Below are 15541 nucleotides of genomic sequence, written 5' to 3'. Positions count from 1 at the left end.
AGAGCTGGCCTATTCAAAGATATATATTAAGAAAATGGGCCACTCATTTGGAAAAAAAGGTACATCGCTACTCCATATCTAATATCAAAATAAATTCCAGATAAGTTAAACTTTTAAATGTAAAAAAAATTTCATCTTTATAAGTCTAGAAAAAAAGTGAATATTTACCCAAAAATGGGGTAGAAAGACTCTTAAACATGACACGAAACCCATGAACTACTTAGAAAAAGAGAACAAGGGCCAGGCGTGGTGGCTCACGCTTGTAATCCCAACACTTTGGGAGGCAGAGGCGGGCAGCTCATGAGGTCAGGAGTTCAAGACAAGCCTGGCCAACACAGTGAAACCCCATCTCTACTAAAAATACAAAAATTAGCTGGGCATGGTGACAGGCACCCGTAATCCCAGCTACTTGGGAGGCTGAGGCAGGAGAATCATTTGAACCCCAGAGGTGGAGGTTGCAGTGAGCCGAGATCACACCACTGCACTCCCGGCCTGGGCGACAGAGCCAGACTCTGCCTCAAAAAAAAAAAAAAGAAGAGAACAAGACAAATAGATTGCTTACATTTAAATGTATGGGAAAATAGGCTATAAAAGACACTGGTAGAAATATTCTGCAAAATATTATAATGTGTTAATTTATTAGGAGTGCTCAGAAAATAATGAGTAGGAATGACCTAAGTAGGAAATGTGCTAATGCTATGAATAAGCACTTATTAAAGAAATGCAAATGGCCCCACACTTGAAACTGTTCATCACACTAATAATAAATGTCTCTTTAGGATTCTTTTGACTGCGGATAACAGAAGGCACTATTCAAACTGGCTTAAATGATAATAATATCTGTCATAACCGGAAGTCCAAAGGTTGGGCAAGTTCCAGGTGAGGTTTCATCTGCCATTCTACAATGTCATCAAGGATCCAGGTTCCTGCCATTTCTCCATCTTGCTTTCTGCAGCATCACCTTCATCCTAAGTCTGAGTCCCTTTGTCAATTACAAAATGGCTGCAGCAGTTCCAGGCATCACAAAGCCATGGCAACATCCAGTGAGAGAAAAAGACCACCTCTTTCTGTCTCTTTTTAGGGAAGAGGAAACTTATCCACCACTTCCCAGGCAGACTTGCTCTCAGATTTCACTGGCCAAAATTTGGTCACAAACTATTCCCAAATCAATCTCCCTCTGGTAAGAGAACCTTAAGCTCAAAGGTCTCAGAGTATGGTCCATGAATTCCTGGGGACTCCTAACCTCCTTTAGACAGTCTTCAAAAGGTTAGAATTATTTTCATGATAATATCAACATATTATTTGCCTTAAGAAAAAAAACTGTTTTGCCATTTGTGCTGATGGTGCACAGGCAATGTGGACAAAAGCATTAGCACCTTTCCCTGAATCAAAACAGTGGCATCGAACAATACAGAAAGTCACTGTCTTCTTCACCAACTATGGATTCACATAAAAAAAAAAGCCAGTTTCACTTAAGCATATCCTTGATGAAGCAATACACATTGTTTTCACGGAGTATCATTTTTACTTTGATATTTTCTCAAATATAAACCAAGTAAGCCTGTCAGGAAAACAACTGACACCATTTGTTGCCCTTGGTAAAATTTAAGCTTTTAAGCAAAAATTAGAATTCTGGAAAACTTGTGTCTACCACTATGAACTTAACAGCTTTCTAATTTTTAAACACTGTTCTGATGAGAATAAGATATTTTTGATACTATAAAATGGAATGTGTCAACATTTGGAAGACCTACACAATTCAATGAGGCAATATTTTCCAGATTCCCAACATATAATGTTACAAAATCACACATGGGTTAAAAATCCAGTCAAAGTATAATATAAGACAGACCAATGGATTTTAATGTAGCAGAATATGAAAGGTTCACTGAAAAGGCTTCAAATTTTATATTGCAATCAACCTTTAGGATACTAGGATTTAGAGTAGTATCAAAGTATAATACCCATGCTCATCTGAGAGACAAAGCATGTCTTCCCAACCACTTATATTAATATATCTGTGTGAGATCAGATTTCTTCACATGTATCAACCAGAACAACATATCATAACAGACTTAATGCAGAAACAGATATAAGAATCCAGTCATCTCTTAGGCCAGACATTAAGATTTGCAGAAAAATATAAAACAATGCCACTCTTCTCACTTTTTCCTTTTGGAAAATATTTTTTATAAAAATATGCCATACTAACGTGCAATGGGCTTATTAGTCTTATATTAGTCTTATTTTTAGATGACTTAATAATGCAATTTTTTTGTGTTGTGATAAAAAAAGACTTAATAATTATTTAAACAATTTTTTCTTAGGTTATGTTGCAAATATAGTAAATATAGCTACAAGTCACATAAACAAAAGTTCTTTGGAGCCTTTATAATATTTCAGTGTCAAGAGGTTGTGAGACCAAAAAGCTTGAGATTAATCTTCTGGGCCATATGGATAGTGGAAAGCCCATCACATGGAAAACCATAAAATAATCTGTCATATTGGTGAAGGTAAAAGCACTGAGATAAATAGTGCAAGAACAGGTATTCTCACAAACTGTGAAGACACTGAACTGAAAGACCTTTCCTGAGGGGGCTTTGGTAATACATATCAAGATTTTAAGAAAAAATTAGACATAAAATTTCATTTCTAAAAACATATTCTATGAATATAATCAGAAGAATATATTAAGGGTTTGTCACAGCATTATTTGTACATTATACTGAAAAACTGTAACAATAAAAATACTCATCTTTAGAGGACTAAATTATTGTATATCCATAGAAAGGAAAATTATGTAACTGCTTAAAAATGTTGCTAAAGCTGGCCCGGTGGCTCACAGCTGTAATCACAGCACTTTGGGAGGCTGAGGTTGGCAGATCACCTGTGGTCAGGAGTTTGAGACCAGGCTGATCAACATGGAGAAACCCCGTCTCTACTAAAAATACAAAATTAGACAGGCATGATGGTGCATGCCTGTAATCCCAGCTACTCGAGAGGCTGAGGCAGGAAATCGCTTGAACCTGGGAGGCGGAGGTTGCAGTGAGTCGAGATCACCCTATAGCACTCCAGCCTGGGCAACGAGAGCGAAACTCAGTCTCAAAAAAAAAAAAAAGTTGCTAAAGGCTGGGTCCAGTGGGTCACACATGTAATACCAGCACTTTGGGAGGCCAGGACAGGCAGATCATTTGAGGCCAGGAGTTTAAGACCAGCTTGGGAAACATAGTGAGACCCCATATCTACAAAAAATAAAAAATTAGGTGGGCATGATAGTGTACAAATTCTATATAATATTTATGAGTAGAGGATCCATTCTAGGGAAGAAAAGATGGTATGGGCAATAGGTGACTAGAACAGCAACACTAGAAAGCTATCAAAACTTTTCTGGCAGTCACCCATTTATATAGAGGAAAAGATGCTGTCAAATCTCTAAGAGTCTGGTTAACAGGACGGAATGCTGGATTCAGGACTCAAATACCCAATGGCCAATTTCCAGAGAATGGCTGCTTAAAAGACCCCGAATTGTCAGACCAGATAAGGCAGATGATTATGGATGCTGAAGGTGGAGCAAAGAACCAGGAAGTAGAAATAAATTATTAGTAAAGGAAAAGGGTAGCAGGAGCATGTGGGAAATAAACAGCCCATGCTAGAATGCTGAATTCCAGTTATCTAGAAACTTCCTAGTCATCAAGTATGGCAGGCACTTGCTACAGTGTCGCTTGACATTATGGCTGCTCTCTCTTTCCATTTGGTAACTGTTTCTGATGCGCCAGGATCGTTTCATTTATAGTACTTGTTAATTATCAGACCGCAAACACAGATGGTACCAGTCAGGTCTGCCCAGCTTTGCTGCTGAAGCTGGAGTCAGCTCCTAGGAAAGCTCGTGCACCCTCTGCTGGTCATCTCTACACTAGGACAAGGGGATCTGTGTCCAAAGGAGGTAGGCAGCTTCCCATATTACAGGGATTCACCTCTGTATTCTCCAGCTAATTTCAGTAAAGATTTTGGGAATCATTTCCTCAAACTGCCACCTGGAACAGACAATTCCAGACTAAAACAATGCCCTCCTTTGTTATGTTAAAGAGAAACATCCTAAAAAGTCAAGTGCTGTGAGAAAATTTTCCATCAAAAGCATTTTAAGTTCAAATGATTTCACCTTATTACTTAATAATTAAAGGTGTTCAGATGGCTGCAACACTCAATATGGCTATAAAGCTCCATTAATGTTTACTCTGGTTGAAAATCTGAGCACCACTCTAACAGAGTATATTTGCATAGATTTTATAACTTACGAAAGCTCTCACATTCATTTTCACACCTAATCTTCAACAATCCTGTAAGTGTGGGAGGATGGTGGGAAATGCATTTCAGTTATCACTGTTGTACAGATGCAGGAGCTGAGGCTCAAACACTTGGTCACATAGCCACAGGAGCCCACTCTCCAAGCAGGCTCCTGACTTCAAATTCTATGTTCTACTCAGTATGCTATTCCATCTGAGCTGCCGATCCATAAGAAGTTTTCTGGCAGGGTGCAGTGGCATATGCCTGTAATCCCCACACTTTCGGAGGCCAAGGTGGGCAGATCACGAGGTCAGGAGATCGAGACCATCCCGGCCAACATGGTGAAACTCCATCTCTACTAAAATACAAAAAATTAATTGGGCATGGTAGCATGTACCTGTAGTCCTAGCTACTCAGGAGGCTGAGGCAGGGGAATTGCTTGAACCCAGGAGATGGAGGCTGCAGTGAGCCAAGATCACACCACTGCACTTCAGCAAGTGACAGAGCAAGACTCCATCTCAAAAAAAAAAAAGAAGTTTTCTAAAGAGTTGGTATGAATTTTAGGCAGACAGGTAAAATACCTGAAATATATGTTTCCATAATACATCCCACTTTTGCTTCAAATGTCATCTAAATTTTAGATGCTGAACCCTACATCTGAGGGGTGTGCATTATAAGCAGTGCTTTTCCCAAAAAGAACATCAGGTTGGCAAGAGAACTGGATATCTTAATAAGAAATCTACTGAAAACCAAATAAAGTTAACTTCAGAATTTTTTTTGACAATTATTTAAGATGTTTGTTAAAAGTGCTTGCAGTTTGTTAACTTTTTTGAAAAAAATCAAGTTATAAACTTATATTACAAATTAAAAATGAAGTACTTAAAAATCTCATCTTGACCAGATATGAAACAATTTTAAAACCTTTAAAGATGTATTGAGAAAAACCAGGCTGTTTTAAAAAACATGTTTGTTATTACCAAAAAGAGATGTCTTTGGGTAAAAATAATAAAAACCCCATGCTGCGTAGATAATGCAGATAGTTCTATTTATCTGGTCAATGGGTAAAAAGCAAGCACTTAAGGTCTTCAACTCCAATCTTTTTTTTTTTTTTTTTTGAGATGGAGTTTCGCTCTTGTTACCCAGGCTGGAGTGCAATGGCGCGATCTTGGCTCACTGCAACCTCCGCCTCCTGGGTTCAGGCAATTCTCCTGCCTCAGCCTCCTGAGTAGCTGGGATTACAGGCACGTGCCACCACGCCCAGCTAATTTTTTTTTGTATTATTAGTAGAGATGGGGTTTCACCATGTTGACCAGGATGGTCTTGATCTCTTGAGCTCGTGATCCACCCGCCTCGGCCTCCCAAAGTGCTGGGATTACAGGCTTGAGCCACCGCGCCCGGCCAACTCCAATCTTTTGTTCATTTCTTATTGCTGGAATTTCATATTCCTTCTTGTTGGATGACTAAACCAGATGATGGTAGAGATGGTAAGCCAGCATTTACTCAGCCCCGCCCTGCTCAGCCTCCAGAGCAGATGAATTCTCAGCTGGTGGATCGGCTGCTTTTGTCTCTTTGCCATCTTGTTGTTTAGAGTTTTCTGGGTGTCTGCGTTGGTAATTGAAGTTGCAGCGGTACCAACGTTGAGGTGGATGCTGACCTTGGGTCTCATCTCCTTTTCTTTATCTTCTTCATTGCCGTCCTCTCTAGGCTGTCTTTGGCAAGGAGGGCCCCTGCGGAATCATGGTCTGTATCCCCAATACATATTCTGCCTCACTGGTCTGCCTTGTTCTCCTGTACCCCGGTTGTCAGCACCCTCCATCACTTCTCCCTGCACAGGAGGGTTGGAATATTGTGGTCGACGCCCATAGGGTCTCCTCATGTAGTAAGGTGGGAAACTTCACCTGCGGTAGGGCCAGCGTTGTCAGGCCTGGCCTTTGGGAGCAGTCTCAGATCTGTTGTTCTTTTCCCCACTCTCACTATTCTGGTAATTTTGCTGGTAATTGTGTGGAGGACCCCTACGATGTGTATAGCGTCTATAATGGTTACAGTCTGCTGTATATTTACTGCCTTGAACTGGAACGCCACCAGAACCTGTAACATTTGCTGCCTCTGCACGCTTTTCTCCTTCAACAACATCAAACTCCACAGTCTCTCCATCTCCTACACTGGGAAGGTAATTCCTGGGGTTATTCTTCTTTATGGCAGTCTGGTGTACAAATACATCTTCCTTGGTGTCATTCCTGTTGATGAAACCATATCCATTCCTTACATTGAATCATTTTACTGTTCTCAAAACCTTCCCAGCGATGAACCTTCTTGTCCCCAGGCCACCGCTCCCTGCGCCGCTGCCTGTAGTGCCATGCTGGGTGTTGGCGGCGCTGAGGGCGGGGGCGGCCGGCGGCTGCTGGGTCTTGCCCTCACTGCTCATGGTTCCGGTGATGATGACTGGGGCCGGCTGCGGCAGCTGTGGCTCCTCCAGGGGTATGATGGTAACTAGGCCGGTGGCGGTGGTGCTGCTCAGAGGTCTCCGGGGTCTGCTCTCTGCTCCCACTACCAATCAAACTCAACTTCAGAATTTCTATATGCGGCATGTTTATGCCCATAAAAAGTAGATCCAGTCAGGCTTTGTAACGTCTGCATACACTAAGTAAATGCTATATATGAAGCATGAAACTGGGTTGGAAATTCTCAAGTTCTGGTCCTGCTTTCTCTTGAATCTTTATAATCTTGATGATTTCCCCCGTGAGAACAAAGCATTATGCATATTGTTGTGCTGGAGTGCTAAAAATCAGTATGCTGAAGAGAGTTGCAGTGAAATTTAGCCATAATCCCCAAAACTAAAGAGCAAAAGTAGTAACAATAAATAGATTCAAACAATTATAGAGGGTTTGCTTTGTGCTAGGCACTACTCTAAGTCATACACATGCACACTCACACAAATTCATTAAATCCTCCCAAGTATCTTCACTAACACATAAAGAAATTGAGACACAGAGAAGTTAAGTAGTTCGAGTTACTTAAGTTAACCAGGGTTACGCAGCTAGTAAGCAGTGAGGCTAAGAGCTGAATCCAAGCAGGCTGGTACACGAGTTCATATTCTTAATCACTAAGTTATGCTACACATATATAATGATTTCTACTATATTCCTGTTGCATTTTTAATGTAAACTTTTAATTTCTGGACAGTTTCAGATTTACAAAAATGTTACAGATAGTACAGAGAGTTTCCATACATCTGATATAGTTTCCCCCACTATTAAATCTTACATTATTATGATATATTTATTATAATTAACTCAATAGTAATATTATAAACTTAAGTTCATACTTTATTCAATTTCGTTTTTACTTTTTTTGTTAATTTTACTTTTTCTGTTAATTTTTTACGTCCTGTTTCTGTTCCAAGATCCCTTATTACATGAGATCATGTCATCATGTCTTCTTAGGCTCCTATTTGTTTTGACAGTCTGTCAGACTTTCCTTGTTTATGAAGCCCTTGACAGTTTTGAGGTACACTGGTCAGAGTTTGACAGGTTTCTCCACTGTTAAGGTATACACCCCTTTTAAACTATATACTCTTTGGAAAGAAATCACTACGAAGAGCCCACATTTAAGAAGTGGGGAGTTAGGCTCTACCTCCTTAAGGACATTATATCTACACAGAATATTTGGAATTCTTTTGCATGGAAGATTTGTCTCTTGTCTCCCATTTATTTATTTATTCAATCCTTTATTTATATCAGTACAGACCAGGGATATTTATGTTACACTTTGGGTTACAACTAAATACTAACTTATTTATTTTGCTGCTCAATGTTTTGAGCTTTGGCCATTAAGAGTTCTTTCAGGCCAGGCACGGTGGCTTACGCATATAATCCCAGCACTTTGGGAAGCCGAATCTGGAGGATCACCTAAGTGCGGGAGTTCAAGACCAGCCCGAGCAATTTGGTGAAACCCCATCTCTACCAAAAATACAAAAAATTAGCCAGGCATAGTAGCACATGCCTGTGGCCCCTGCTACTTGGGACGATCACTGAGCCTGGGAGGCAGAGGCTGCAGTGAGCCGATATCATACCACTGTATTCCAGCCTGGGTGACTATACTCCAGAGTGAGTATAGTCATGCAGCATGACAGAGTGAGACCCTGTCTCAAAAAAAAAAAAAAATCCTCTTTCAGTTGGCTCCTATACTCCTTTTGACATAGTTTTGTCATTGTGTTTTTGTTTTTAGCACTTCTTTACTTTCTGGCACTACAAGGTGCTGTGGGCTCATTTTGTGTATTCCTTGATCCAGTCCTAGAAACAGCCAATTCTCCAAAGAATCTTCGTTCCTTTTATTAGAGAATAGTCTGGGCACCAGATATGTTCCTTGCTACTAGGTTGTCCTGGCTTTTCAGTACTCTCAAGGGACAAAGCAAGGAAATACAGGTGTGCATAATAAACCAAGTACATACACATATCTGTATATATAAAGTATTTCTATATGCATCCATCTGTAACTATATTAAACTAGAGTTCATACAGATATCTCCAACTCTAATCCATTACCACATGAATCACTCCAGCCTTCCCTTCTTGCTTGTCTATAGCCTTCTACCCAACATTAAGAAACATGGTTCCTATCATCACCATCCAGTTATTAATTGTTGAATTCCAGTACACTTGTATAGTGGTTTCAGAATTATTACCAATACCTCCACAGGAAACTTTATCAACTGCAGCACAGTGCTTATGTACAGTCCCCACTGCCTTTAGTCTTACAGTCTAATTTCCAAAGTTATTCAGGTCAACACCTTTTCTCTCACCCCTTTCAGTGAGGTTATTGCATACATTTATAATACAGTTAGATTATTTTGTCACTCTGCATTCCATCCTGGAATCCCCACACTCCTGATATTATTTTTAAAATTTTGCATACATTAAATTCCACTCTGTGCTATAAAGCTCTATGGGTTTTAACACAGGCATGGTGTCATGTAAATACCAAAATAGTTCCACCACCATAAAAAAAATCCCGTGTGACTGATTTAAACCTCTCCCTTCCCCAAACTCCCTGTTTCTGTTACATTTTCCAAACAGAGGATGTACTGTATATCATTGCTTCTCATTCTTTCCCCTTATAACACGTTCACATTTATAAACACGTGATCTCATTTCAATCTTGAGTGCTTCCACTAAGCAGATGATTGAGTAAAACTTACAGAAAGAAAGTGTTTAGCCAGACGCAGTGGCTCACAACTGTAATCCCAGGATTTTGGGAGGCTGAGATGGGTGGATCACTTGAGCCCGTGAGTTCAAGACCATCCTTGGTAACAGGGTGAAGCCCTGTTTCTACAAAAAATACAAAAATTTTATTTAAAAGTGACAACACAAGAAAGTGGCTTGGTCAAGATCTCAGAAGTGATGGGGTCGGCACTAAAACTTGTACTTTTTGACTCCAGGTATGATCCACTTCCCGCTAGTCTATTTCTTTGTCCTTTCAGTAGAGAGTGGCATGGTTACGCAGAGACAAGAAGAAGAAAAACAAGAGGAGGCAGACATGATGGTAAGTGATTATTTAAATCATATCTTATACTAACAGAAGCTTTTAAACTAAAAGTATGATCAAGTGGAATTTTAGTTCCACAAATTAGGTGAACTTGATACTCCAAAATCCTTTCTGCTATCAACTACCTCCAAATGGCTGGATTAATGTGTTTTAAAAAGAAATCTTGTTAAACATACCCCTGGGCCAGCAAGAAATAGAAATCCTCAGAGACCAAAAGCTAGCAAAAGTCCAGAGCTGAGTGAGTACTGAGGTTAGCAGTCACCTAAAGCCTACAATGTATAAAAAACAAAATGTGTCACAAAAGTTGATTCTAAATAAACCCAAGTTTGGTTTAACATTAGAAAGTAGATCACTGTAATTTGCCACATTACCAGATTAAAATAAAAAATCATATAATCACCTCAGCAGATACAGAAAAGGCATCTGATAAAATTCAACATTCACTCATGATTAAAAATCAAATAAAACTTTTAGCGACTGTGAAATGGAAGAGAAGTGCATTAACTTGATAAAGGGTAGCTGCCAAAAACTTACAATCTCATCCTCAATGGTGAAATATTAGAATTATTCCCTTTATAAACATGAATAAGACAAGAATGTCCACTATCAATGGTTCTACTCAACACTGGAGGCCCTGGCCATCACAGTAAGAAAGGAAAGAGGAAAAAAAAGGTAAATGGTGGAGGAGGAAGTAACAAACTGTCACAATTTCCTAAGGATATAATTATCTATACAGAAAAAAATCCCCTCAACTCTACAAATGGCAATTATTATCATTAAAAGGAAAGTTTGGCAAGATTGCCAAATAAAAGATAAATATACAAATATATTTTCATATACTAGCAAACATACAGGTAGAAAACCTAATTTTAAAATATACTATTTAGCAGGGCACAGTGGCACCACCTGTAGTCCCAGGTATTCAGGAGGATCACTTGAGCCTAGGAGTTTAAGATTGTAATGCACAATGATCACACCTGTGAAAAGCCACTGTACTCCAGCCTGGGCAGCACAGTGAGACCCTATCTCTAAAAAAAATGCATACACACACACACACACACACACACACACACACACACACATATATACACACTATTTAAAACAATGACCAAAAATATAATATACTTAGGAAGTTGTAAAATATGCAAGTCCTTTAAAGAAAAAATTATAAAACTTCACTGAGCCACTAATGAAGACATAAATAAATGGAGAGATACATAGTAACTCTTGAATAAAATGAGTTTAAACTGCATGGGTCCACTTGTATGAGGATTTTTTTAAATCAAACTCAGATTGAAAATACAATATTTGGGGAATGTGAAATCTGAATATAAGGAGGGCTAACTTTTCATATACTTGGGTTCCACAGGGTAAACTCAAAGACTTGAGGATGTACAGATTTTGGTATATGTGGGCATCCTGGATCCAATCTCCCTAGCATACCGAGGAAAGACTCTATAGTCTTCACAAATAGGATAATTTGATATGGTAAAGATGTCAGTTCCCTTCAAACTGATATACACATTTAAAGCCATCCCAATCAAAATTTTAATAAGGTTTTGGGAAAGCTCAAGGTGATTTAAAAAGGTATATGAAAGTGCCAATAGCAAGAAAGAAATAAGACACTCCTAAAGAAGAGGAGTAAGACGGAACACTTGCCCTACCAGCTCCCAAGCCTGATTATAAAACTGCAGTGGTTACCTATCAGCCCAAGGACAGAAAAATAAGACAATGAAACAGAACACAGAGCACAGAAATAGACTTGACCAGATAGGTAACTTGATCTACGACCAAGCTAGCACTGCAAATCTGTGAAGAAATGAAGAGATTATTCAATAAGTGGGTCTGGAACAAGTGATTATTCATATACAAAAAATAATAATAATGAAAGGATCTCTAATTTACATCATACCCTCAAATCAGTTTCATCGCTGATTGAAGACTCAAGTAGGAAAGTTAAAATTTTAAAACTTAGAAAAAAATAAGAGGATATCTTTATGACCTCAAGTTAAGCATTTCTTAAACAAGAGTCAAATACTGATTACTTTTACCACATTTAATGTGAGAGCTTCTTTTTTTATATAGTATTGAATAAGCCACAAATTGGAAGAAGATATTTGTAACACATATTATAATTAAGGATTGGTATGGAGAAACATGCAGAAACATTCTAAACGTCAAGAAGAAAAAGACACAATCTAATAGAAAATGGGCAAAAGTCATGATCAGCCTTTGCAAAAGAATGAAAACATGAATGCCTAGTAACATTAAAAAAGATGCTCGCCTGTATTTATAATATGGAAAATGAATTAAAATATCATGATAGTCTTGTATTCACCACATTGGCAAAAGCTTAAGTCTGATAATACAAGTGCAGACAAGAATGTAAAGTAATGGGAAGTCAACTAATAAGAGTACAAATTAGTATAATCACAGAGAGAGTCAACATGGTATCACCTAATAAGCTGCAGATGCATGATATGGTTTGGTTGTGTCCCCAACAAAATCTCATCCTGAATTGTAGTTCCCGTATCTCCACGTTGTGGGAGGTAATTGAATAATGGGGGCAGTTATCCTTATGCTGATCTGAGGGTTTATAAGGGGCTTCTTTCCCACTTCACTCTGCACTTCTTCTTGCTGCTGCCATGTGAAGGAGGACGTGTTTGCTTCCCCTTCTGTTATGATTATAAGTTTCCTGAAGCCTTTTGGGCCTTGTGGAACTATGAGACAATTAAACCTCATCCCTTTATAAATTACCCAGTCTCAGGTATGTCTTATTAGCAGCATGAAAACAGACTAACAGAGTAAATTGGTACCAGGAATGCGGTGCTGCTGTAAAGATATAAAAAAATGTGGAAGCAACTTTGGAACTGGGTAACAGGCAGAGCTTGGAATAGTTGGAGGGCTCAGAAAAAGACAGGAAAATGTGAGAAAGTTTGGAACTTCCTCGAGATTTGGAGGCCTCAGAAGACAGGAAGATGTTGGAAAGTATGAAACTTCCTAAAGACCTGTTGAATAGCTTTGACCAAAATACTGATAGTCATATGGATAATAAAGTCCAGGCTGAGGTGGTCTCACCTGGAGATGAGTAACTTCTTGGGAACTGTAGTAAAGGTCATTCTTGCTATGCAAATAGACTGGAAGTACTTTGCCCCTGCCCTAGAGATCTGTGGAAGCTTGAACTTGAGAGAGATAATTTGGGTATCTGGAGAAAGAAATTTCAAAGCAGCAAATTGCTCAAGAGGAAGCAGAGCATAAAAGTTTGAAAAATGTGCAGCCTTGCTATGCAATAGAAAAGAAAAATTCCGGTCCCTCAGAACGGTCAGGAGGGAAGAAGGTGGCAAGATGGTGTTGGAAAGCACTATGGTGTGTGTGGACAACAGTGAGTATACGTGGAATGGGGACTTCTTACCCACCTGGCTGCAGGACCAGCAAGATGCTGTCAACATAGTTTGTCATTCAAAGACCTGCAGCATGGGCCAGAGAACAACATGGGCCTTATCACACTGGCTAATGACTGTGAAGTGCTGACCACACTCACCCCAGACACTGGTCGTATCCCGTCCAAGCTACACACTGTCCAACCCAAGGGCAAGATCACCTTCTGCACTGGCATCCACGTGGCCCATCTGGCTCTGAAGCACCGTCAGGGCAAGAATCACAAGATGCGCATCATTGCCTTTGTGGGAAGACCAGTGAAGGACAATAAGAAGGATCTGGTAAAACTGGCTAAATGACTCAAGAAGGAGAAAGTAAATGTTAACATTATCAATTTTGGGGAAGAGGAGGTGAACACAGAAAAGCTGACAGCCTTTGTAAACATGCTGAATGGCAAAAATGGAACCAGTTATCATCTGGTGACAGTACCTCCTGGGCCCAGCTTGGCCGATGCTAGCATCAGTTCTCCGATTTTGCCTGGTGAAGGTAGTGCCATGCTGGGTCTTGGTGCCAGTGACTTTGAATTTGCAGTAGATCCCAGTGCTGATCCTGAGCTGGCCTTGGCCCTTCATGTATCTATGGAAGAGCAGTGGCAGCGGCAGGAGGAGGAGGCCTGGCGGGCAGCTGCAGCTTCTGCTGCTAAGGCTGGGACTGCTACGACTGGGACTGAAGACTCAGACGATGCCCTGCTGAAGATGACCATCAGCCATCAAGAGTTTGGCCACACTGGGCTCCCTGACCTAAGCAGTATGACTGAGGAAGAGCAGAAGGGAGCAGAGTTTGGCCAGGCAGAATCAGCAGACATTGATGCCAGCTCAGCCATGGACACATCTGAGCCAGCCAAGGAGGAGGATGATTACGATGTGACACAGGAGCCCAAGTTCCTTCAGAGTGTCCTAGAGAACCTCCCAGGTGTGGATCCCAACAATGAAGCCATTCGAAATGCTATGGGCTTCCTGGCCTACCAGGCCACCAAGGACAGCAAGAAGGACAAGAAGGAGGAAGACAAGAAGTGAGACTGGAGGGAAAGGGCAGCTGAGCCCGCTTAGGGGACTGCATGGGAGGCACAGAATACAAAGTTAGATGAATGTTACCTGTAACCATTACAGCCTAAATAAAGCTTGGCAAGTATTTTTTCCTTTTTTGCTTCAAAAAAAAAGAAAAGAAAAGAAAAATTCTTATTCTGGAGAGAAATTCAAGCCAGCTGCAGATATTTGCATAAGTAACAAGGAACCAAATGCAAATCACCAAGACAATGGGGAAAATGTCTCCAGGGAATGTCAAGTACTATGAGGCAGCCCCTCCCATCACAGGTCCAGAGGCCTTGGAGGAAAAAATGGTTTCCTGGGCTGGGTGCAGGACCTCCCTACTGTGTGCAGCCTCAAGACTTGGTGCCCTGCACCCACACTGCTCCACCTGTGGCTAAAAGGGGCCAAGGTACAGCTTGGGCCATGGCTTCAGAGTGTGCAAGCCCCAAGCCTTGGCAGCTTCCATGTGGTTTTGGGCCTGTGGGTATACAGAAGTCAAGAATTGAGGTTGGGGAACTTCCACATAGATTTCAGAAAATGTACACAAACACCTGGATGTCCAGGCAGAAGTTTGCCGCAGGGGTGGATCCTTATCGAGAACCTCTGTTATGGCAGTGTGGAAGGGAAATGTGGGATTGAAGTCCCTATACAGAGCCCCTACTGTGGCACCACCTAGTGGAGCTGTGAGAAGAGGGTCACTGTCCTCCAGACCCCAGAATGGCAGATCCAATGACAGCTTGCACTGTGCACCTGAAAAAGCTTCAGACACTCAACACCAGCCCATGAAAGCAGCCAGGATCAGGACTGTACCCTGAAAATCCACAGGGGCAGAGCTGCCCAAGTCCATGGGAGCGTACCTCTTGTATCATCATGCCCTGGATATGAGACATGGAGTCAAAGGAGATCATTTGGGAACTTTAAGGTTTAATGCCTGCCCTATTGGATTTTGGAGTCCATAGGGCCTGTAGCCCCTTTGTTTTGGCCAATTTCTCCCATTTGGAACGGGTGTGTTTACCCTATGCTGGTACCCCCATTGTATATAAGAAATAACTTGCTTTTGATTTTACAGGCTCATAGGGAGAAGGGACTTCTTGTCTCAGATGAGACTTTGGACTTAGATTTTTGAATTAAGGCTGGAATTAGTTAAGACTTTGGGGGACAGTTGGAAGGATATGACTATGTTCTAAAATATGAGAACATGAGATTTGGAAGGGGCCAGGGGAAGAATAATATTGTTTGGCTGTGTC

General features: G+C 40.6%; 1 protein-coding gene and 2 pseudogenes across 10 annotated transcripts in view; 1 reads left to right on the top strand and 2 right to left on the bottom strand.

The window, feature by feature from the left end:
* The window catches only part of METTL8 (methyltransferase 8, tRNA N3-cytidine), a 134777-nt gene that overhangs the window by 112562 nt on the left and 6674 nt on the right, over positions 1–15541 (bottom strand). For 2 of the 10 annotated variants that reach the window (XM_078327410.1, XM_035304556.3), the window contains exon 2: positions 9482–9611. The exons of the other annotated variants lie outside the window; for them this stretch is intronic. The gene's annotated coding sequence lies outside the window, so the exon portion shown is untranslated. The remainder of the gene's footprint in view (positions 1–9481; positions 9612–15541) is intronic. 10 annotated transcript variants of the gene reach the window in all.
* On the bottom strand, positions 5704–6841 carry LOC144576642 (Y-box-binding protein 1 pseudogene; annotated as a pseudogene).
* On the top strand, positions 13154–14399 carry LOC100409496 (26S proteasome non-ATPase regulatory subunit 4 pseudogene; annotated as a pseudogene).

Source organism: Callithrix jacchus, chromosome 6 (genome assembly GCF_049354715.1).
Source record: "Callithrix jacchus isolate 240 chromosome 6, calJac240_pri, whole genome shotgun sequence".
Classification (NCBI taxonomy): Eukaryota; Metazoa; Chordata; class Mammalia; order Primates; family Cebidae; genus Callithrix; species Callithrix jacchus.
This window is presented reverse-complemented; position numbering and strand designations above follow the sequence as displayed.